Source organism: Leuciscus leuciscus (assembly GCF_965113295.1).
Source record: "Leuciscus leuciscus genome assembly, chromosome: 19".
In the NCBI taxonomy this organism is placed as follows: Eukaryota; Metazoa; Chordata; class Actinopteri; order Cypriniformes; family Leuciscidae; genus Leuciscus; species Leuciscus leuciscus.
Genome location: NC_138743.1, coordinates 9688228 through 9712883, shown reverse-complemented (window position 1 = coordinate 9712883; position 24656 = coordinate 9688228). Strand labels below are relative to the sequence as shown.

General features: G+C 36.8%; 1 long non-coding RNA gene across 1 annotated transcript in view; it reads left to right on the top strand.

The window, feature by feature from the left end:
* Nucleotides 1-24656, top strand: part of LOC309482787 — an 89553-nt gene that overhangs the window by 48331 nt on the left and 16566 nt on the right. Inside the window, exon 5 of the long non-coding RNA XR_014200368.1 lies at nt 8023-8067. This is a non-coding gene — a long non-coding RNA (uncharacterized lncRNA). The remainder of the gene's footprint in view (nt 1-8022; nt 8068-24656) is intronic.

Genomic DNA, 24656 nt, shown 5'->3' with positions numbered 1-24656 from the left:
AGTAGACTAAAATGTCAAAATAATGCATTTTTCCCCTACATGTTTGCTTGTATATGACTCATTTAGTTCTGCAAAAGCCCAGATAAAGGTTAAGATTCTGAACCCTATATGGACATTTCGCGTAGATCCAGCATGGGTGACATAATTGGAATAACAACAGCCCATTTTTGGATGACTATGTCATCAACACTTCGAGAACACCAGCACCAACAGAATTTTCTCCACCTGAGCTAAGAGTGCTGATTGTAACATTTTCAAACCCAACAACCTCTAACAGGAAATACATTTATTCCACACCTATAAAACCGGTTCCCATGTGTCACATGATAGAATTAATGGGTTAAGAAAAGCATTACAACTCCTCAGCACCATCAGTATGGATGCACTGAGGGATGTTTGAGGAATGCAATGGTTTTAAACACTGAACAGATGACCGACAACATGTTTGAGCGTGATGAGATGAAATTTAAACTACAGTGCTCAAACGAAAGGAAAAAATGTTTATTGTAAATGTGAAAATGCTACCTATGTAAACCAGTGAGCACTGAACAGATGACCGACAACATGTGTTTGTGCGTGATGAGATGAAATTTAAACTACAGTGCTCAAACGAAAGGAAAAAATGTTTATTGTAAATTTGAAAATGCTACCTATGTAAACCAGTGAAAATTGGATTAGTTTGTTCGTTGAAAGAGGCAAACAAAACTGAATTAGACTTGGACCGGCACAACGTAACATTTGAATAATCACGTATGGCTCAGTGTTTACCTGTTTATGCTTTCAGATAATCTCGGGGTTGTTTAGATCAGTAGTACTCGAGCATTTTGTACCATGTCTGTTGCAGTGGGCCTCATTGGGCTTTAATTATGAGAGCCACAAATTTATATTAAACAATTTTTTTTTACATTGTACATAAAACATGTTAAGTATTTAAAATTTGTAGAATCATGTGGCCTGCGACTGTTGGTACAAGTGCAGTTTGAGGAGTGATAAAAACATTGAACTAGCCCTTTAAAGGAACACTCCACCGTTTTTTGAAATAGGGCTTATTCACCTTCTTTCCTACATTTAGATAGGTGGGCAAATGCATTTTTGTCTCAGTGCATGCATTGTTTTAGTTTGACAGGGTCGGCGCTAGCTTAGCTTAGCATAATGAATGGAATCCTTTGTTGCCAGCTAGCATGTCCTGAGTAAAAGTGATATAAAAAAAAACAAAAAAAACACCTAATTGCTTCTTGTGGCCTGCGTATTCACAACGAGTACAAATAGCGATGCAGATTAACATTAGGCGATTTCCTATGCAGATTTTGACTTGGGACTATATTAGGGGGAAGCACAGGTGAAGCACTGCTACTTGGGCGCAGAGATATCACGCCCAAGTAGCAGTGCTTCGCCTGTGCTTCCCCCTAATATAGTCCTTAATATATAAGTCAATATCTGCCTAGGAAATCGCCTAGTGTTAATCTGCATCACTATTTGTACTTGTTGTGAATACGCAGGCCACAAGAAGTAATTAGGTGTTTTTTGTTTTTTTTTGTATATCACTTTTACTCAGGACATGCTAGCTGGCAACAAAGGATTCCATTCATTGTGCTAAGCTAAGCTAGCGCCGACCCTGTCAAACTAAAACAATGCATGCACTGAGACAAAAATGCATTTGCCCACCTATCTAAATGTAGGAAAGAAAGTGAATAAGCCCTATTTCAAAAAACGGTGGAGTGTTCCTTTAAGATATAACTCTTTATCTTCTCTTTAAAACTAATTAATTTGCTCACAGATTTATATCAATGATCTAAACTTCATGTATGCCATTGTCCATAACTCAAAGTGATTACAAAACATACCATAAAAATTAAATGAAAATCCAGAGAGGATTTGCTTAAATGGGTGGATGCCATGTGACAAACCAATGCTAAAGTTCACCAAAAAAAAAGCCCCTTTGGGCCATTACAAAGATTATTTTATATAGCATCATTATTTCACAGGCACAGAGGAGGTTGTCTTAATTGCATTTTTGTAATATGCACTGCATAGCTGGAATGAAGAGTAATCACTATTTTTGGAAATGGAATTCTAGTGTCACTTTTCAGTTTGGATAGGCAAAAAAGGTGCAATGTGCTGGCAGACCGCAGCGGCATTTAAGTAAGAGCACCAAATAATCAGACTGTTAAAAGAAATGGGATTCTGGCAAATGCACTCTGAATTCATTCCCTCTCCCTGTCACATCCAATAGACTTTAATGGAATACTGAGAGGTAGAGGAATTCACCAGTGTTCTATATATTAATTTTAAATTGGGTATAAAGAACAAGTTTACTGCATACAGTACCTAACAATGCTATTCTCAGGCTGTTAGCGTATTACAGCATGTGCTGTGGGACTTCTGGAGGGGGCTAGAATCTAGGAACTGGAGAATGGTGCTGTTTTCAATTAGCATGCCAGTCTGAATGGTATGTCCGGCTGACTGGGCTTTACAAGCGGCGAAACACAGGGGTCTATGGGAGTCGTGCGTGCCGGCCTCTATCAGCACCCCTGCAACCTGTTCTGAAAAAGAGCCTTGCCTTGCCTTACATACTTCACAAAAGTTCAGTTCACTTACAATATATATGTGACCCTGGATCACAAAACCAGTCACAAGGGTAAATTTTTTGACATTGAGAGTTATGCATCATCTAAAAGCTTATATTGATGTATGGTTTGTTAGGATAGGACAATATTTGGTTGAGATACGACTATTTGAAAATCTGGAATCTGAGGGTGCAAAAAAAAAAAATCGAAACATTGTTTCGCCTTTAAAGTTGTCCATTTATGTTCGCGATTGTGCTGCATCCACTCACAAAAATAATGTTTTTATATATTTACGGTAGCAAATTTACAAAATATCTTCATGGAACATGATCTTTAGTTAATATCCTAATGATTTTCGGCATAAAAGAAAAATCTATAATTTTGACCCATACAATGTATTGTTGGCCATTGCCACAAATATACCCGTGTGACTTGTGACTGGTTTTGTGTTCCAGGGTCACATATTGCCATTCATTAACATTTTTGGGATGGATGGATGGATGGATGGATGGATGGATGGATGGATGGATGGATGGATGGATGGATGGATGGATGGATGGATGGATGGATGGATGGATGGATGGATGGATGGATGGATGGATGGATGGATAGTTAGCTCTACGAAGCCAGACGTCTCGCTCTTGCTGAAGTGAATTCCAGGAACAAATAAGGCAGGTCATACAGTTCATTACCAATTAGACGACTTTATTATACCCCTTTAAAATTCAGATTATTTATTCTATAGATTGAGTTCCACCGAGCAATGAGCAAATAAACAGAATTGAAAACAGCCAGACGAGTTCAGCGTCCAGCTGTGATAAATTATATAAAAATTTGAGCATGGAGATAAATGACACTTTAACAGAGCTGATTTACTGTGGAATCAGTTGCCATGATTCGCAAAGCTTTTACAACTTACTCAGATATAGTTTGTGTAATGTCATTCAGTTCTCTCTGAACAATATTGTCAAGTGCTGAAAAGCCTTTTTATTTATTTTAATATGGAAGATTGTTGATTTGTCTTACATTGTTTGTCTTAGATTGATTTTCTTTTGGTTTTTCAGAGATATGGCAAGTTGTCAGATGCGTTAAGGTTAACATGATAAACATACTGAATTGCTCACATTTCATGCCCAAGCGCTTTTCTGAGAGAATTTACTTACCAGCACATTAGCCTGGTTAATAATTTTAACCATCATCCCCGGAGCCAAACACGCTTTGGAGTCTGATGCCTTTTCATAAAGCAAAATACTTTGATTTGCCAGGCTTTAAAGGGGCTCTGAGGAAAGAGGAGGCCCTGCATGGTTGTTTGTGAGAGGCAGAATGAGCTTTTTATCCCAGTTTTTTTGGCAGCACAGCCAGCAGTAGAGGCCCTCAAAAGAGTCCATATAGAAGCCCAAATGCTCAGTAGGCTCTTCACATTTTCCCAGGCGAAAAATCCTGTGCTACTTTTGTTCCATTCGTTTGCGCAACCCGGGTAGGACGAGTGAACTTCTTTCTGGATACAGTGTTCATCGCTGATGACAGAACACACATGATTGGCCATAATGTTCCAGATTATTTGAAGCAATTGAAACGTGGCCAAATCACTCGGTCAAACAGTGCTTCTTTCATGTCTATGTTATAGGTCATTAACCCTGACAACAAACTAGTTAGTTGTTTTCATTAGTGAAAACTCCAACAGAGGCCTGAAAACCTGTTTGTCCAAGTTTATTTTTGATGTTAATGTGTCTTATCTCACCCGAGTAGTGAACTTGTATAGCCAGAGACTGTATAATGTCTGTTGGTAATCCGTTGTCAACTGCAAACAGCAAAAAATAAAGCTCCATCAGTGATAATGAATGTTAGGCTAGTGCTGAATGTGTTAATCCAGAAATCAAATTATGAATAATTTGATGGCGAAATGTCAGACTTAAGGGCAGCTAGCCTGATTACCGGACACTTCTGTACTCATATAATGTATTGACCTTCAACGTGTACAACTATATGTAAGTTAGAACTGAGTCAGCTCATGAAAAATGATGATGTTTGTCATATACACATGTAAGGAGAGTATAGAAAGCAGCTGATAAAAAGTCCATTAAAAATCTTTTGATTTAGCAAGCCCTAGAGTTCATGCATTATTGATTTAAATTAAAAGTCGTCATGAAATGAAAATTCGCTATGTATATTTCCTTATTGTAATTGACCATGTCATTTGAATCAATCTCATAACTCAATCGTCCAGTTGAACGATTTCCATCTGGCGACCAATGCCAGACTTCTCCAATCATTTTGTCCACTTAAACCCCGCCCCTTTCTTACGATCATCCGCAAGCATCCAATCAACAACCAATGGACATAATTAAATCCCACCCTACAAAGATCTGTTACTACTTTTTCATTGTGACTTTATCAATTTTTATTTTATTTTTGTGTGTGTGATTTTGACTAGTTAATTCAGCATCTCTTAAGCCTCATTCTAAGCATGCAGATGTTCTGGTACTTCAAAATGGCTGGCAATGAACAGACACAGATTTGAAGTAAGCTTGAATGAACAGACACAGATTTGAAGTAAGCTTGAGTAAGTCCCTGATCGAGGTAAAAAATGAATTTGCTCATCCATAATTCAGCAGTGTGTATTTTGTGCTTAGAAATGGCTTTTGTTACCTTCAGACCAAGTAAAAACAAGGGAGAGTTTTTTTTTAAAAGTGACTAGTGCATGAACTTTCTTCTGCGTCACTGTCCTAGCATTCCCGTTTCTCGTAGATTATTGTTTGTCGAAAAAGATTATAGGTTGACTCGAATGATAATTCATCTCTTACTGGAACTCGTATCCACTGACGTGATCATTAAGTCACCTCGCAGGTCAACTTAAAACAGAGTCTTCAGGCCTCTCATGCTCTGCCCGGCAATATCTAAGCTGAGGACAGTAGTAAACCTGACACTTGTTCAAGTTGTTAAAGAAATTACTTAATCTCCAGGCAGGGGTGACTCAGTCATCTATGAAAGAGTAACATGGTGCACAAAACAAAAGGCTCGGACAGGATTAAGCTGTCAGTCTCTCATGCTATGGAGCTGGGTGCCGCTCCAGACTAATGACCTGTAACTGGGACTCAGAGGAGAGCTCTTCCCCTGCCCCAGGAAAACCAGTCTCAATTAGACAAAGACCTCCTCTCCGGAAGCTTGCAGGACGGAGTTTACCAAAACATTTACTTCCTTCCATCTAAGTTGCATCTTCCTCTACTTTACAAATTGTTTACAAAGATACAGTACATGATGAACTTTTTTTATTTCTTAATTATTGTGGCGTAATATGATCTCAGGCTGTCGAGAATAGGTTTATTGACTAATAAACTGGAGAGGAATTATAGAAATGCTCACTGATGCAATTGTCTCTTAGGTTTGGACCGAAAGCTTAAATGAAGGAATTCTGCAGTCTCAGCAATATTATTTGATCATATTCCTGGTCAGGCCGCTATTTAAATTTCCAACCAACAAACAATTAGGAGTTATCAAGCCGGCAAACAACATACTAATGATGTCAGTGGAAAAGCTGTGGCCAAAAGCTAAAACACTGCGGAATATCGGTCAGCTCTTGGATTGTCACTGTTGAAAAGGACTCCTTCATGACTGCACGAAAACTTCGGCATTATTGCTAACAGATGGAGAACAGAAGAAAAGCTGCAATTCTATCTATTTATCATTCTATCTATCTATCGTTCTATGGTTCTATCTATCTATCGTTCTATCTATCTGTCTGTCGTTCTATCTATCTATCTATCTGTCTGTCTGTCTGTCTGTCTACGTTAGATGATCTGTCTTATCTGATTGTGTAAAATCTTGCATTAAAATGAAATGAATAAAAAATATGCATTGCTAAAATAGAGAGCTACTTTAATTAAGAGTTATAGAAAGTGAGCAGCGATGCATTATGGGTAATCGTTGCTTATGTTATGCTGAAACCACAATGTAGAGCCTATTGTGGAGTTCTGGGTGATTGCACTGACACAAAACAAGGGTGGTGTTTCTGTGTGTCAGTATGGAAGGAAAGTAATGAGAAAGTATATCATTAACCAGCTAAAGGAACTAGGCACCATTATCACAGGATCTTTAGTTTCAAGAAAGGCTAAAATGTCACCTCGAAATACCAAGAGGATAGAAAATAATGGGATTGTGAATATTGTAATATATGCAGTTTATGGACTACTGTGCATGTAGTGCATGTCTTGACTCTGCATTGTAAATTCCATGGGCCTATTTAAAGTATGTTTGAAGTAATTGCCAGATGGATTTGTGATCAAGACTATTAAAAAACAGAACATAAAAAGCCAAACATTTGTGCTGTAAAACAAAGACTGAAAGGGAGAACAGATGTATAGCAGATACTTGGTGTTGAATTGTTTTTAAATTAGAGCAGTTTCTTTGTGATCTTAGCAGTAATTATCATCCTAGCATCCTTCACGTCTGCAACCAACTCCTTCATGTAACATGTTGAAATGGTTTGAACGTAAACATATTTGGCTTATTCTTCAATTGAGGGAACTTTTCTGATTGTAAAGAATAAATTCCTTTCTCCAGATTAGAAAGTAGACAAAGTACAATCACCAACATCTGATATATGGTAACACTTGATATTAAAGTTTATATAATCATTTAACACTGATTTAAATGGCTTTACTGCATTTATCTCCGGCTTGAAATAGATTTACTTTGCTAGCCGAAGTTAGCTAAGGACCTGTTAGCAGATTTAATCCTCCTTAGTGTCAGGACAATTTCTAGGCACAGTGGGAGAACAAACTAGGCCTAATATATATATATATATATATATATTCTTCTAAACCACAGTAATGAATCCTTGCCTTTATAACTTAGGACAGAGGCAGAGTGCTTTGAAATAACTGTAGAAGTAAAAGGAGTTATTAATATTCTAAAATAAACTGCCTGTACTCTCTGACCTGCAAGTGTACTTGTGTTATATACAGGTGTTATATAGCTTGTGAATATAAATATGGCTGTGGTCATACATTTTTTAAAAATAAATCATCAGTACTGAGCAGATTGTTCCAGATTCGTAAGATATATTACAGCAGATCAACCAGTAAATGTCTCTAAAAACAACTAAAGGAAAATGAATCTCTTAAAATAAACAAAGTAACAAATGTTTAATAATTCCCTTATTGTAATTTCCCTGTTAATAAAGTAAAAATGGTGCAAACGTCTCTGCCCCTCTCTGCTTTTAAAGTCTACCATTAGTTGCGAATATTAAAAAGATTTATTATGTTCCTTCCTCTGCGTCACCTTTCCTCACCTCTTCTCACCCAAAGCGTTTGTTCTTATGTCTAGTGTCACTGCATGACATAAAACATATGCTAAGAGAACCGAGAATCTGGGGCAATGTGAGATATTATTAAAATATTATTGTCCAGGTTGCACACATATTTCATATTCAAGTACTGTAATTTATGTTTTTCAGGAAAATCGCGTGATACATCTGTGGGAAATGCACTTCTCATCATCTGTGAGTAAGCAAAAGTATATTTTAACTCTTGTAGTCCTCTTCTAATATTAATAGTGGTGATTTCAGTGAATATGTGGATATATATATATATATATATATATATATATATATATATATATATATACATACATATACACACACACAAATATATATATATATATATATATATATATATATATATATATATATATATATATACATACATACATACATATATACACACACACACACACACATATATATATATATATATATGTGTGTGTGTGTGTGTGTGTGTATGTATGTATATATATATTAGTGCTGGGCAAAGATTAATCGCGTTTGTCTCTCATGCTTGCTTTCACTGCGTGATGTGTCGGTGCAGTTATAGATGTCCCCAAATGAGTTTTTGTCTTATATTTATATCATATTATGTTGTTATATTAGAATATTACATGATCAAGAGTGCCGTTTTCCTTTGCACAATTGCAAATGTGCTATTTATTTTATACAACAGTTAAATTAACAAAGTTAACATTGTGAGTTACTTTTTGGACACAATATTGTCAATTTTCACTTTATGTCACAGACGAGAATTTCATAATGAAGCCGTGGTCGAACAGACAGCGATTATTTTATTTTATTTTTTACTGAAATCCGCGTTTTGAACCAACCATTTTAACGATTCAATGAACAATCACTTGTTTTTCTGAATGAATCAACCGTTTGAACAAATCGATTGAATAAATGACTCCAACAACTCGCTTATTAAGACAGTGACTTGCTGCCACCTACTGGTGGTTTTAGTTTCATATTTAAAGTATCCTTTAATTAAAACGTTAAAATTATCAGTCATTTAATATTTAAATATTGAATAGCTTTATTTATGCAATTGTAAATGAAGTGTAAATATAGTAGGCTAATGCCAGTTTTGATGCCGCTTCTGTGTCACCTCTGCACTGCAAGGATGGATTTTAATTTAATGATTTATTTTGACATTGGTACTGTGTTATTCTAATATAATTTAATTTGAATGTTAGAATTTGACATAAAAGGTGATGCATACCTCTAAATACGTTTAGAAACAATGTCCATATGTAGGTGAAAATGCCCCTGGAAATCAATTTAAGGTGGCAAATATTGCCCCTTAATAAAAATGTTAATTTCGGTCACTACTGTGAACTGACCACTGCATAGAATATAAAAAATATGAATATCTTCGTGGGTCTGCTGTCAACAACAGGCTTAAACCAGCCAGGGTACCAGTACAAAAACACAAATATCATCTAATTATTATCAACAAAACTTTGAAAATATCTAGACATATTTTTGTCAATATTGCGCACCCCTAATGTACGGTATTAATTTTGATTTCTTCAGGTCTTAAAAAGGTCTTAAAAAGCCTTAAATTTGACTTTAAAAATTGTGCAGATACCCTGTATCACCTTGAATCAGTCGGCCCATTCTCCTCTGACCTCTAGCATCAACAAGGCATTTTCGCCCACAGGACTGCCGCATACTGGATGTTTTTCCCTTTTCACACCATTCTTTGTAAACCCTAGAAATGGTTGAGCGTGAAAATCCCAGTAACTGAGCAGATTGTGAAATACTCAGACCGGTCCGTCTGGCACCAACAACCATGCCACGCTCAAAATTGCTTAAATCACCTTTCTTTCCCATTCTGACATTCAGTTTGGAGTTCAGGAGATTGTCTTGACCAGGACCACACCCCTAAATGCATTGAAGCAACTGCCATGTGATTGGTTGATTAGATAATTGCATTAATGAGAAATTGAACAGGTGTTCCTAATAATCCTTTAGGTGAGTGTGTGTGTGTGTGTGTGTATATATATATATATATATATATATATATATATATATATATCACACACACACAGACACACACACAGTATAAGGTAATATATACTGTATACAGTATAAGGTAATATATATATATTATATTATAATATATATATACAAACATATACATATATATACACACTCACACACACATACATACATACAGTATAAGGTAAATTATAACATGCAGGTATATTATTGCAGATAATATGTCCAAATAAACTAGACTTCTTTTTTTCTATTTGACCATATTATTCAAGCATACAGAAAATGTGGTTTTATCACTGAAAAGTTTGAATCATGGCACGTGATGAGACATTCTGCTCTACATTCGGGCCTGTGTTTGATAGCCCACCCATCCAACGGCTGCCAGCTCTGTAAACATTTACTCATGCTATTAACACAACCACTGAATTCAGCACTGTCTGACCACATATTACATAGCAGCTATAGTTAGAATATAATGTCTGACTTGTACCACTGCTGGGAAGCATTGTAACATACACAACCAATTCATGACTCATTATAAACAACACAGAAACAAATACACAACAGGGACGGGACATATTAAGGCCCTTTGATATCTGAACCGGGCTCCATGTTAAATAAAACTCTGTTTACAGATCCAAGAACCGAAAACACATTGGCTGCTGTCCCATTCCCATGCGTTGAGCACAAAATAAGCTGTGCATAAGATGTGGAATATAATGCTCTGATAATTATAGGAATCTACAGGCGAATGACGGCACAACTCAGTCACTTCATAGTTTGCTACTATGTCTAAATTAAGATCTGATGAGTCAGAAAGACTGGTAGAGGAGACCTGTTAACATTGAGGTTACATCTGCCTCAAAAAGGTATTTGGACACTTAATTCATGCTTAAAAATATATGATTTATTATTATATATTATATTATATTATATTATATTATATTATATTATCATACATAATATCTCATATAACACCTCATATATCATATCTCATACGTATAACACCTCATATATCATATGTCATATAACACCTCATATCTCATATCTAATATAACATCATATCTTTCTTTCCTGTAGCTCAGTGGTAAGAGCATTGCGTTAACAACGCAAGGTTGTGGGTTCGATCCCAGGGGATTGCACATACCTATGTATAAATGTATAGGATAATGCAATGTAAGTCGCTTTGGATAAAAGCGCCTGCCAAATGCGTAAATGTAAATATCTATCTATCTCATACATCATATCATATACCATACCATACTATATATTATTCCATTCAGTAGGGGGGGTCAGTAAGATATTTTTTTGTAAAGAAATTAATTATTTTATCCAGCAAGAATGCATTAAATTGATCAAAAGTGACAGTGAAAGACTTTTACATTGTTGCACACAATTTTAATTTATGTGAAATTTCTATTCATCATGGTTTCCACAAAAAAATATATAGCAGCACAACACAACCATTTTCAACATTGATAATAATAAGACATGTTTCTTGAGCGGCAAATCAGCATTAGAATGATTTCTGTTGGATCATGTGACTAAAGATTGGAGTAATGATGCTGAAAATTCAACTTATTTTCTGATCAAATGAATGCAGCCTTTGTGAGCATAAGATTTATTTTAAAAACTTAAAAAAAATATACTAACCCCAAACTTTTTAGTAGCATACTGAATTTATTTGAAAAATGTATCCAATGCAATAACATTAAGACAAGTGTCTCAATACATTTTATGCACCACTGCATCATCCCTGTAGTTGCTCATGTTGCTGTTGTAGTGGTACTTTCTTGTGTGATTAAATCTGTTTAATTAATTATTATTATTATTATTTTGCTATAAAAGGCCATTGTGCATTGTATGGGCACAGCTAATGAAATCTTGATGTAGTTTCAACAAGGCAGAGAACATAAGCTTCTGAGATAAAGATGGCCCGAATAAATATTGATTTATCCTAGAGATATGAGATTTTTTTGCAGTGACCAATCTGTTTTGTTTAAAAAGGGCGACACAAATACAGATGTCATCAGTTTCATGGATGTGATAATATCAGATATTCTCTTTGAAGTGAGCCTACAGCTCTGGATTGTCTTAAAAGGGAAGGTAACATCAAGAGGACTACATCATTATTTAATCTTCTAATTTCTATATTTGGTGGTGAACCTTTTAATAGCCAATCAAAAAGCTTTCCGATGAGCAACAAAACTCAGCTCTGAAACACACCTGCGATCAGAGGCAATCTTTTGTCATGGGAATGAAACAATAAAATTCACTAGGTTTCAAAAGCTAAACAAGCCAACTAGATTTTTACATGTTCGAAAGGAACTGAATTTTGGTGCAAAACTAACCGCGGTGATGCTAAGGTGTTCTGGGTGGTTGCCACAACATGCCAGGCTATTTCTATGGGGTTGCTAATGTGTTCTGAGATGTTAATGTGTTGCTAGGTGGTTGCTAAGTCATTTCTGTAGTGTTCTGGATGGTTGCCAGGGCATTTCTATGGAGTTGCAATGTGGTTTCTGCGGTGCTTCAGGGTTTGTTTAAATCCCATGCACCAAATTATTGTGATTCTTGCCTTAACAAGCAAAACTAATTAGCAAAAATCTCTCCTCCTGCTTGCACAACACTGCCAAATACATTCAGAGAGAGAGAGAGAGAGCGAGGGAAAAGAAATATAATCACATGCTACTCATTACAGGTCTGTTGCTTTGGAGGAGGAGTTCTGAGGGGAATCCTTCACCTGTGGTTTAAATGCTTCTCAAACAGTTGAAACTGTACCGTCTCCCCTCATTCTGGCCTCATTTAGTGCACTTGGTTTGAAAATGCACTATTCTGTTCTTAGTAAAGCACTTTGAATCGATGGTGAGTGTAACCAGTCTTACTCGCCCCGCTCCGAGCTGGATTCGAACCTGCATCTCCGGCATTGGAGGCAGGCTAAAAATCTCAGTCTCAAGCTTCAGTCGCTAGTGCACCTCTTGAGGCCAGGGGAGGGAGGTTTAGCTCTTACTAGCTTGCTTCCGTTACATGAGGACTAAAGACAGGCTGTGAAATTAGCGGCGAGGAGTTTTTATGAAGTACATGAAATCTAATAACGGTTCGGTGGACAATGCCAATCACACTGTCATGAGAAACAAAGCAATTAGATCTTACCAAATACATAATGTGTGAGGGCGTATGTCTTGTTATGATTGCTCTCACTTTAATGTGTTAATTTAGTGCGGTTCTTTAACTGTTTAAAATAATATGCAGTTAAATTAATCTGTATCATGTAATTAATTTGATTTGGGTTTTTTCTTTATTGAAAGAAAATGTGCCGCCTTGTGTGTTTGAAAGAAGATTCTTATGCTCACCAAGGCTGAATTTATTGGATCAATAATGCAGTAAAAACAGGAATAGTGTGAACTGTTATTACATTTTAAATTAACTTCTATTTTCTATTTTAATGTATTTCAATAATTTATTCCTGTGCTGGCAAAGCTGAATTTTCTGCATCATTACTCCAGTGTTCACTGTCACATGATCCTTCAGAAATCATTCTAATATGCTGCTGAAACATTTCATATTATTATCAATGTTGAAAACAAGTTGCTACTTAATTTGTATTTATTTTTTTGAAACAGTGATTAAAAAAATTCAGGATTCTTTGATGAATATCAATTAGAAATCTTGTGTAACTTTGTGTGATCAATTTAATGCAGTCTAGCTGAACAAAGCATCAATTTCTTAAAAAAGAAAGAATCATAGTGACAAACTTTTGAACTTTTTTTACTTTGTTTATATGCATGTATGTGAGTACATAATTGGTTCATCCTTGTTTTTGGCACAAAGGATTTTACAGAGAATTCAACCCAGTTACTAAGCAGCTTTGAAACAATCAAAGCTTCCTTTAACAGGTGCAGAAACACACAAAAAATGTCATATTGCTATGAATCAGATAATTGCGAGAAACATTTACCTCTGCATTTAGGCTATGAATTTCCATGAGAGGGATTATGGGAAAGTGTTGTTTGTCCTAATCAGATTCAGTCAAGATTTGAGGGGCTTTAGCAACCTTCTGAAGAGTAAGTCTCTCCGTGACGTGAGCAGACGTTAAGGCGTGTTTTGCAATTTTGCATTCTGACAAATTATGTTTAAACCTCACTGATACTAAATATTTTGCAGCTGACTGCGTATGTCTTTGGCACGGTGCTTGAGACTGGTTTACAGTGAGCACGTGTGTTTGTTTACTTCTGGGAATGGGAGAGAGGGTCAGAACGGGTGAGCATGAGGATCTCGAATATGCAGCTTCGCCCGGGCCGACTCTGACCCGCTCTCGCTCTCTGTCAGGAAACATTATGCTTGGAGCTCGGCCCTGTTCGGAGATGCTGGAGACAAAAGTCACAGGGAGTAACAAATCATTCTGACAACAAATCTCGCAGAAGGCCTTACGATGAGTCGTAAACAATGAATTTCTACACAAAAACTACTACAGAGTCTACTACTCTGTCTTGCTTTGGCTCTCAACGAAGGCGGTCGCATTTTCTTACCCTCCTCTCCCTTATCTTCCCTGCTTTGCTCCTCTCGTCTCGTTACTGTCTTGTACTTTGAGAGACTCTCTCCGCACTGCTCTCCAAATTAAGAAATTATGGAATTGATCAACTGGTCTCTCAGCGCAATTGACACCATCTTCTCGACGAGAAGCTTGGGTTCGGGGGAACCTGACTGCCCTGCCGGAACGTTTGCAGCTGGCTACACGATGGACGCGTGGGGGAAGTGGCGGGTCGTGTGTCTGGCGGCTCTTTCCGTGGAGGACGTTGAAGATATCTACCTATTCGGAACCATGATAACAGGTTTTCTGCTGTTTGGATTAGGCACTGCCCTGGTTTATCGAGGAATTAAGAAGACGGTGACAGCTGTCCAAAGCCCCACAAGGCTGCCCGTTATGATTGAAGCAGTGGGCAGAGCTGTCGGCACTCAGACTGTGACTATGAACCACAATATGGGTAACATCATGGAGAAGCTCACAGCTTTGCAAAGGCAAATGGATCGTTTCGGAGACCCAAACGGACCAGGAGCTGTGTAAATTGGAATGCGGCTACTCGTCCCCAGACCAAACAACCACAATCTTATCTGCTTTCGGCCCCACTCTATCAGCACTGGCCTTGGCCGAGGCCGCTGCTGGAACAACAACCCCCTCTGGAGAGAGCACTGCAAAGAGACGCTCTTGCGTTCCTTCCCCGACTCCACACTGACACCTGCTGATTGTTGACTCTGTCTGGGACCTGATCAAGGTTGTCTCCATGGCAACTGCTGTGTTTCGCTATGACATCCTGCGGACTGAGGCACCTAGATTGGGATGCCAGGCGTAGCGACTCTTCAGGCCTACACATACAGAAACTCTTACATAGATACAGATATGCAATCACCAACCCCCAGCCCCCATCCCACGCCTTCGACGCTTTTTACCACCAGTCTGACAGGCGGGTCTGTGACCAGCGCCGAAATGGCTGCAGGACCGGATGGCTGCTTGCCTGTGCTGGGTTACCTCCAACCCCCCTGTCCCCTCCCCTGTTGCAAGTCTTGTGTGTTCATGTTGTGTACTGATTATGTGCAAATGTGCTGAGGTGTTTTACTGTCCCCAAACTGTACTCCCTATTGGAACATAGTCTGGGGGTTGCCTTTTTTTTTCTCCTCAACTCTCCTCATGTTATGCTGTATCTCTTAATAACTTCAGGTCGGTCCTAAATTGCATTTCGTTGCCTTGTACCTGTACTTGTGTAATGACAATAAAGTTGAATCAAATCAAATCAAATCAAAAAAAAGCCTGTTTCATGATATTTATTTAAAGTTGCATTCAGGCTCTTCCTCGTTCCAGTTGATTTAGACTTTATAGTGACACCTACTGGTGTGGATGCATGAAATTGTTTACTAGCTGCTGCTGTGGCCGTCGTGTGTTTGTACTCTGCGCTTGATATCCTGACGTTTATACTCGGTGGCGTGTGAGCTGCATCACTACTTTTTCCAGCATAGGGAAACTGTTTGTTTGGACATTTTATTTTTCCACTGGACTGTCTGGTTGCACACATGCCAATACATCATTCCAGAAAATGCTGTTGACTCAGGCTCCGTTGTTATGTTGTGTCTGTGGTTTGTATATTGTATATGATGTTGTATTGTTTGGTTTGCTTGTTCTGTTTAGATGTACTTCGATGTTTATGCTTCGTAAAGCGCCTTGAGAGCTGAAAGTGCTGTATAAAGCAAACATATTGTTGTTATTAAAACAAGCAGGTCATGTGATCTCAACATGGCGGCGCCCATGAGCTGGCGACCCGCTCCATGGAGGATAAAACTGAAGACTAAAATGACTAGGGTCTTCATCTCATGTAAGTATGCATAATTTCAGTGATTAAAAAAACAAACAAAAAAAAAACACAAAAATGATTGAGTGCACCTTTAATCTTATTCTTTAGTTAAATCATACTGTCCATTCTTAGATTTTTCTAGTTTATAAGTACAGAAAGAGTGATATGCTTATTTATTCAAAGTTGTACATCGCAAAGCACTTTGCAAGGACATTTAAAGAGCCTAATAAGTGATTTGAAAACACTGACTGTTCAGCTTTTGGAAGGAAGACTCAAGGTCTCGCAGTGATTAACAGCTGTGTTTAGAAATCGAAGCAAACACTTCACTTCACGTGCCTCATAACCGAAGATGAATTCCCTTCAAACTATCTACAGCATGGCGACGTTTTATAATTATTCATGTTTATCTTTGGGCAATATTCACGGCTGTTTCGAATGCAAACAAGAACATTGATTTAATATGCTAAGCACTAACAGAACTTTCACCCAAAGCAAACACACTTCTCTTATTCATTTTTTTATTTTTTATTAAACAAACGCCCACTTTACCACCATGGTGGCCAAGAAATGCAGGAATTATAATGGAAGCCTTAAAGGGATAGTTCACCTCGAAATGAAAATTGTGTCATCATTTAGTCACCCTCATGTTGTTTAAAACCTGTATGACTTTCCTTCGTCTGTGAATTTTTTTTTTTTTATATATATAATGAAAAGTTATTGAGGACTTGGGCTAACAAGCTAAAAAAAAGAATGAAAAAGTACCATAAAAATATAAAATATAAAAAACTCTTTTGTGTTTAGAGTCGATTTGGTTTCAAATGAATTGCTCGATTCATTATGGAATGTTCACATATATATATATATATATATATATATATATATATGACAACTCTCTGTGTGTTTAGTATGACAATGTTGATATGTTTGGTCTTGGCGGAATAGATCTGAAACAGAAGACATGCTGCTGCACAATATTACATACATGAATTACCTGTAGCAGATCTATACAGGTGGAGCTGGGGAAGGTGTAGGGTTTCTGAAAGCGCGCTGTAACTGTTACAGCAAATGCTAACCAAATATATGAGGTTGAGCAGCGAGCTCATTGGCTACGGATACAGCAGGAACCAATCAGATGTGCCCTATAGAGAATGATGTGATTCCAAGCAGGTTGAGTTAAGGACCTATCAGTGCCATCTAGAGTTTCATAACAGATCTTTGTATGTATGTGTATACTTTTATGGGCCTTTTGTGCCCTTCTAGAACCTTAAAAGCTTCAACCCTTGTTAATTGTTATTGCAGAGAGGAGAACATATCTTCGAATGGTCTCATTGCGTTCATATAGAGGTTTGGGACGTCATGAGGGTGAGTAAATGATAATAGAATTTTCATTTTGGATGAACTATACTTTTAAACTGAGAAAATCTTTCTTACAACATTTTAGAACCACCTTAGCCCTTAATGCTGGCACTCATAAAGTGGATAAATGTGAGATCTCACTTGAGCTTTGCAGATGTCTTTGTGGATACAGTGTAAGGTGTTAACACAGAGCCAGCTCACAGGTGTTTGGCCAAGACCTCGGTATTTAAAAAACTCCTCAAAAATGGAACAGAAAGTCTAAAATATCAGGCACTGTTTTCATTTTGTAAACCTGTAAAAGTAGGATAAAGACCTAAGCTCAGTTCAGTAATTCACCCTGAACAAACGGAGGTCAGCTCAGCATGATAACATGCCTTTCACTTTCCCAGAGTTCCTACACTGACTTCTGAGCAGTTGCCACGTGGCAGGAAAATCTGCCTTTAGTAGGTTAGGATAAAAGAAAGCTACGTAAACAACATGAATGTAAAGCACTGTTCAAGTATAGTAGGGTCCAAAAGTCTGAGACCATGTTGTTTTCTTATTTAAACAATTGTATGTGTCTGTCTGTCAAAAAATAATAGAAATAAAAAATAATAAAGATTTTCAGTGTGGTCTAATAATTGATAATAAATGGCTATGGAAAAAAATCAAAGTTGGTAATTTAGCTATACATAAAGGAAAATGGCTTAATTAAGCGTATTGTGTGGATTTCAGATTTAATTAGTAGGCCTATATAATTGTGGTCATTTCCAGTCAATCAACAGCTGTTTAAAATCTTCAAGTGTTCCCCTCTGTCCAATGGCGCCAGGCTCTTAAAGCCTATGATTGAGCTAAAGCCTATGTTGACCCACATAGTGTACATGAATGTCATGTGAATGTAAATAAGGTCTAACTGCAGGCCCAGGGTCAGTATATTGTCTCACATTTCTCCAGCGCTAGATCATTAAAGCCTCCTAAGCCAGATAGGCAATGCTTTAGGAAGGGTTTCGCTAGGGTTGGCCCCTGGTCGCTCTCCAGCAACCTGACAGCCCTACTCCACTCTCTCTAATACGTGTTAATTGCATTCCCTCTTACTCACTAGATGGGAAAAATGCGCATGTTATTTCTGCACCAGGGACCATCAGCAGATTCCAGCTTTGAAAGTAAAAAAAAAAAAAATGGCTGCTCAGAAATGTGCAGGGAAGGTACACTATAAAGCACAATGATTTTTATTTTTTTTACTTCTGAATTTAATTGAGTGGAAAGACTTTCCCAATTAATTCTTGCAATATATACTGTGTGTGTGTGTGTGTGTGTGTGTGTGTGTGTGTGTGTCTGTCTGTCTATCAAAGGTGAGGTGGTTATCTTAGAGAGTCAAAGAATGGCATTTATTATTTTAATTATTCTGGCCATCATTCATAGTAGTACTGGTAAAACTATCTAAAAGCATATCGTCTTTTTATGACATGACATTATAACTTAAAGGACGATTATAAAAGTTGGGAAAAGTTCGTTAAAATAAATTGAAATTTCATCATCAGCAGCTTTTCACTCTCTCGTGTCTTTTCAAACTTGCCTTTTTCTCCGAAAAATATTGTACAAATTATGAAACACATGTTACTTAGCATATCCAGGTTGCTCTGAAGTAATTTTCAGTGTGTAAATGCACACACACACACACACACACACACACACACACACACACACACACACACACACACACACACACACACACACATATATATATATATATATATATATATGTATGTATGTATTATGTATGTATGTGTGTATATATATATATATATATATATATATATATATGTATGTATGTATGTATATCTAGGCTTTAATTTTTTTTATTTCAAGAGACTTTATGGAACTTTATTCACTTTCTTTATAATGTAAAGAGCAGCATGGATGCTTGATTAGTTTTGTGTTTCACAGATAATTTTTATTATTATTACATTTTTTATTGTCATTTTATTATATTTTGTTATTTGTTATTATTGTTATTATTAAAGTTTTAAAGTTAAAATCCACATCTTTAAAAAAGATTTTGATATTTACTGTAGATCTGACTGCTTGACCAGTCTCTTGTCTTTGCTTTCAACATATTGTCAGATTTCCGATTTCAGTTTATGCATTGCTTCTTTTTAAAGGAACTTTCTAGGATTTTATTTCTAAATCATAGATTTTTTTTTATTTCTTTTTTTTTTTAAGTGCATAAGGACATCAGTTCAAGTTGTAGATCCAGGGCTATTGAGCTTCACAGCACAGGGATTTTCCAGTTATTTAACACATCTGGTTTACCTGACTCCTGTGCTTTTTTCAGTGGCTGGATTTACAGTAAAAGGTTTAAAGATCAAATTTAGATCAAGGGGTAATCATGGCGTTGTTGAAAGTAGGCTTATCTGGTAAAGGAAAGTGTAATCACAAGCTTTTGTGATGTTAAGGCTCACCAGCATTACCATGTTATCATGGCTCTACAGAGAAATAACAGTTGACAAAGGGGAAACAATTATTTGTATAGGGGTTTACCATTAGACTGAATCCCACTGGATTTTACCATAGGATGTTCAGAAGGAGGTCAGTCAGGCATGTGGTCTTCACTAACTCAAGACGTTCTTCTAGAACAGAGATGTGGACTCAAAGCTCATGACTTTGATTGATGTTAGGCTTGTTATTTTGATGGCTTAGCAGATGCTAATACTTGAGACTGATATTGAGTCGACAACTTTTCTTTGAAGAGGTGGGGGGATCCTTTTATTTGATTTTTTTTACATCATTGTCCACCTACAGAATACTGTACACTAAGTTCAGTGAGTGTTTCTGCAATATTCATATAAACAAGTTAATCATATTAACACCACTGTGACAGTTACAGCTAAAGCTGGCACTGTTAACAACTATTAAGTCCTCAGTTTTATTATTTACAGTTCTGTTGTTGGCTAGCAATCAACATAGCTATATTTAATATTTTATTAATTTACACACCCACTGCCATAGATATGGACTCCATAAATCAGTGTATTGTTATGCACTTTTAATGTTTCCATTTAGTCAACAGCAAGCCAGAATTTTTCATTTTCTCTTTTCTTTCCCCATTAATCTGTGTTTTCCCAAAACCTTTCAGAATGTTGCTAAATTATTTGTGTGTGCCTTATTGAGCCATTTAAAAAAAAAAAAAGAAGAAGAAAAATAAAGTCTCTTATGCTCACCAAGGCTGCATTTATTTGATTAAAAAAATACAGCAAAAAGTTAGATATTGTGAAATATTGTAATTTTTTTCTTCTAAATTCTAAAATGTAATTTATTCCTGTGATGGCAAAGCTGAATTGTCAGCATCATTACTATCAATGTTACTATCAAACATTATCATTGTTGAAAACAGTTCTATTTTTTTTTTTTTTTTTCAGGATTCTTTGATAAACAAAGTTAAACTTTTTAGTAACAGTGTAAAAGCCAATGCAAATTTGCACTTGGTCAGACAACCAAATTGCAGGATCAAATAGTCGTGCCCCAATGACGCTGTCATGTTAGCATACAAATATAACACTCTTCACCTTTAATGCCTTAATTCTAGACATTGTAAGGCAAATTGTCATGAAATTGTTGGCCAAATAAAAAGTGAAGGGTCGGGGGAACCACTGATAAAATGCTACGCCGACAGAATTCAACATTAACTCTTATTCTGGAAGGTTTAATTACTGTGTTTTGGTTTCTTGATTAAGTTTCTAGTTTCTAATTATTTCTTATTTGGTCTACCATGGCTCTCATCATCTGCTGATTTGTCATGTCAACAGGATGCGGCAGGGTTTGTATGGTAAAAAAATTAATAAAATTGATTTGCCAACTATTATGTTTCATAGATGTCCAGATGAGAACATAGGGATGTAGTAAACGCAAGGAATAAAAGGATTTCTGGTAATAAATGTCAAATACAGACACTTGACTCCCACAGTAAAACTTGTCTTGTGCCTTTGGTGAGCATGGTGCCATATTTTGTTTTTAGTGGTCCAACACACAAGCTTTCCTCAATAGCAATTTGTCCAAACATAAGTTTCATATTTTATTTTAAGCAAGTCTAAATTACAGACTGGTCACTGGTGCAGAAACAAAAATGCTGTTCTTTGTGTGGTAGCTGCTTTTTCCTCAAACCTCGGTTGAAATGCATTGCAGTTTGTCTAATCTGGGATCTCTTTGCACTTTCTCCAATCATCTAAGTGAGTGATTTGTACATATGCCAGTTCATTCAACTTCCCATGAAAATGTTTACCGAGCCATTGCTAATCTTCACAGTTAGGTGAGTGAGCTTTATTTAAAACTCGGAAAAAAGTGGTCATGAAACTTGTGAAGGAACGTATTTGCGGAAATATATCGTCCATGGATGATTTATATTTTGTACAAACAGAACATGATTAAATGATTTTCCCATTATCTAATGAGAAATTACAGCAATTTACGCACTTTGTGATTACAATGATCATTCAAGAATGTTTCTCAAATCAAAACAAAACCATTGTCTGAAGGCCTGCTCAAACATCCCTGAATGCTGAGTACATTGTTTTCCTAGCATGGATTTGTAGGAATCACAGCGCTGAACCTCTTCTTAGGAGAGAGGATTAGAGGAAAAATGCGATGGCATTCCAGAGATGTTGCCGTAGAAACCGAGGAGTTGGCCAATGTAACGGGTCAGTAGCTTCTGGACAGGTGATGTGCTCACCCAGCAGCGAGGCACATTGAGACTCCCAAAGCACAACTAGTTCTAACAATGAGCCGCAAAGTCACGCTTTTAACACAAGGCACTTTAACGCCTCTTCGCTCCCAGGGGTGAAGGACTCGGGATCATAGTAATGTTTAATAATGCAACGCAATGTTTGATTTGATGGTTGTACCTCCTATTGTTCTCTGTAACCGGGTGAACTCTGTGAACTCTGATGTCCCAGGGGTGGATTTTTATTAAAACCTTTTCATTTGTTATATGATTGGCATCTTGGAAACATTTAACCATGCCTTCATCATTTATTTTTGTTACTTTCTAAATGTCTTTTTGATTTAATCTTTGTATTTAATCTTATTTATTTAATTATTTATTTAATTTTCAGTTTTTTTTATATTTTACTCTTGAAATATGGTTGTCAAATCTATCATCATGATTAATCGCATTTAACATAAAAGTGTGTGTGTGTGTGTGTGTGTGTGTGTGTGTGTGTGTGTGTGTGTGTGTGTGTGTGTGTGTGTGTATATATAATATGTATATGTATATTTTGTATATTTACAAACTTTTATGTTAGAAGTGATTAATTGATTTGACAGTGAAATATGAAAAAACATCATAGAATTAGAATTTTTTTTAAACTATGATAATCTAAACAAGGGGTACATTATGTTTGTATTATAATATATAATATTAGTTTTGTTTTTTCCCCAGTGAAAATGAGAGAAAAAAAAAGACAAAACAAGGGTAAGTATAACTTGTGAACAGAATATTTTATTGTGGATTATTTCCAATCATTCAAAATATGATTCAGTAAAAAATAGTATGAGCATTATTTAAATCTGTGTATTTTAGATGCATAAAATGTTAACTCTGAAATGAGATGTATAGCAAGACAAAAGAGTCTGCCATTTTATTATAAAAATGTTTAAAATGTCATTTCTGCCACATGTCAAAGATATAATTATTGGAGATGTGTTGGAAATGACATTTGCTAGTTTAAAAATAATGACAGAATATTGTGTTTAAGTTGTTTTTTTGAAAGTCCACAGGGACAAAGGTGTCCGTAGTTGAGGAAACACCAAGCCAGTTTTCATTGAACAAGAGAAAATGTCAAATAGAATAATCCGGGATTATTGTAAAGATGAAGGTGGGGGGAAGCAGTTTTGGAGTTTTGCACAGTCTGTCCGTTCTGGGAATATAATGGATTGTGTGCATGGTGATTCCCAGTATTGTGCTCCCATCCGGAGCTGGGAGATTAAAAGTGGTCCTGCTCATTCAGCTACCGCTCAAGAATCAAGAATAAACAGAGTAATACACAGCTGAGTCAAGAAGAAGGGGGGGAAAGAGTGATTACACTTTTATGGGAACACAACTCTTCAACCTTTTGTTCTCACAATGAAACTTGCCTCCCAAGGTCTGTACCTGGGGGCCCGAGAGAGGTGGAGGGAGGTACCTGGAAAAAAAACCCAGTATATCTTGGCTAGCAAAACAATAATGGGAAGTCCAATGAGCTTGTCCCTGTGTGGGGTCTCTCAGTGCTAAAGATGTGAAATAACAGAGGAAGAAACGAACTTTCGCATCCTTCCTGGTGACAGTTCCATATTCACGCTAGATTGATTTGAGTGCGAATACGATTCTTAACAGTGAGGGCAATTGAAACAATGCTCATTTACTGGAATTTGCAGATGGGCCAACAGCTCTCAGGAAGCCATTGAGGATGTTTCAACAGCCACTAGAGAGTTTATCGACTGATTCACCATTCCCACGCGGTCAGAAGTTTAGAACATAGCAAGAAAGAAACTGTGTTCATAAGTACCTTGACTTCGGCGATAATGGCCCTTGGCGTATAGCCAATGATTCATTTCGTGTTTCAAGGATAGCTAAATAGATATACTTGAAGATCAAAGGTGAAACGGCCGAGTCATATGGCAAATGTGCCAGTGACGTCCGGATCGGAGCTCAGGGAGCACGGGTGCGGTTGGGCCTGCTTATGTTTAGCTTCCTCCGGAGTTGTCTCGATTGTGTACTCATAAACATGTGCTGACAAATAGTCTTGGCTCTGGACACGTTTATGGGCGGTTTGTAGCATTTTATTATAAACAGATTGAAGACGTTTCTGTTAGATCAAGCTAAAAAAAAAACTTGCAAGACTTAAAAGAGATGCACATAAATAAGGTTTAACCTTGGCCTTGAGATTTATTATGCAGTGGCCATAAATGTATTTCGACATTAAAGGGTTAGTTCACCCAAAAATGTTGCCATTAATTACTCACCCTCATGTCGTTCCAAACCCGTAAGACTTTCGATCATCTTCATAAAACAAATGTTGATCTTTTTGATGAAATCTGAGAGCTTTCTGTCCC